The sequence below is a fragment of the Palaemon carinicauda genome, chromosome 1 (genome assembly GCF_036898095.1).
Source record: "Palaemon carinicauda isolate YSFRI2023 chromosome 1, ASM3689809v2, whole genome shotgun sequence".
NCBI classification, from domain to species: Eukaryota; Metazoa; Arthropoda; class Malacostraca; order Decapoda; family Palaemonidae; genus Palaemon; species Palaemon carinicauda.
The window spans coordinates 124271215-124272591 of NC_090725.1; positions in this window are offsets into that span (position 1 = coordinate 124271215).

A 1377-nucleotide genomic window follows, 5' to 3' on the forward strand; every position below is an offset into this window, starting at 1 on the left:
ACCTTCCAAATATTTATGCACAAGTTTCTGGATATTGTTCTACAACAGCCATTTTTACCACCCTTCCCTTCAGTTCCAGCATGATTACCGTCGCAAGAAGACGTCTTCTAAAGGTAAGTACAATATTTTTCGAAAAATAGTGTAATTTCATCTATTTCAGTATTTTTTTTTTTAAACACTCTCCGTTCTGTATATAGCTATTGTTGCTCATCTGAAAGTCGAAAGTATCCCCGAAATAATGACCCACATGATTGGCGTGGGCAGTATAATCATGTACCACCTGCCAGAACAGAGGAGCCTTGAAATTATGTCTATCTTACGAGCGTAGCGAGCCACGGCAAAGCAAAAGCCATCAGAAGGATGCGATGTGAATCATAGATAATTAAAATACTCTAATTTCCAGCCACTCATATGAACCATATATTTTTCCAACTGGTTATCTTGTGTTTTTTATGCCTTCCTGACCACTGTTATTGCTGTAAATCACTCGATTATAGTTTTTCCTCACCCAAAATCCCGGTTTCACACTGTGATCCTCTTAATTGTTTTCATAAGGGGGTTTAGGAAAACTCATGGCCATGAATTTTGGGGTAAATCCATTTTTGCCCTAAATGACCATGAATATTTGGGCAAATCCCCGTTTGCCCCAATATTCATGGTCAGAAATAAATTTTGTTGCCCAATATTCCTGGTCAGAAATGGGTTAAACACAAAATTGAGAGCAAGAAAAATATATGCTTCGTGTATTTGAGTAGAAATTCAAGTATCATATTTATCCCCAAAAGTAAACAATGGACTTACACAATGAAATGGTGTTCACATTTTAATCGAGCAGTAAGTAAGTTATTATGTCCCATCCCCCATCAGTCATACAGAGAAAAATGCCAGCGCTTGTCCATTTCTTATAACGAATCCTAGTTTCGCTCGGAATTAATGTATATATTATCCGTGAATAGTTCCAAGTGCGAACTGTAGATGAGCGAAGGTATCATTAATTAACATTTCTGGTTCCAGATATCTTAATTATTGACGTTTAGTGCGTTCATGTTCCGAATCTTTTGAAAACAAACCTACATTTTAATAACGATTTTTGTTTTATCTATTACTACTAGCTGATATTTATCGTAATTCTAGTATCAAAATCTTCCAGAATTGTCTCAGGTCGGAATTATGGTAACGGTTCGGATGCCGATTTCTTCTAAAATCTAATGTTTGTTTGTGTACACACGCTTGTTAAAATATGAAGCATATGCCTGATTGGATTCGTCACTGAATATGTTTTTTTTCTTTCTTTTTTTGAGATTAAGTTAAGCGGTTAACCGGTATAAACACTCCGGTAAAAGGTTGTGCGCTCATTTTAATGTTATTGTTTTGATA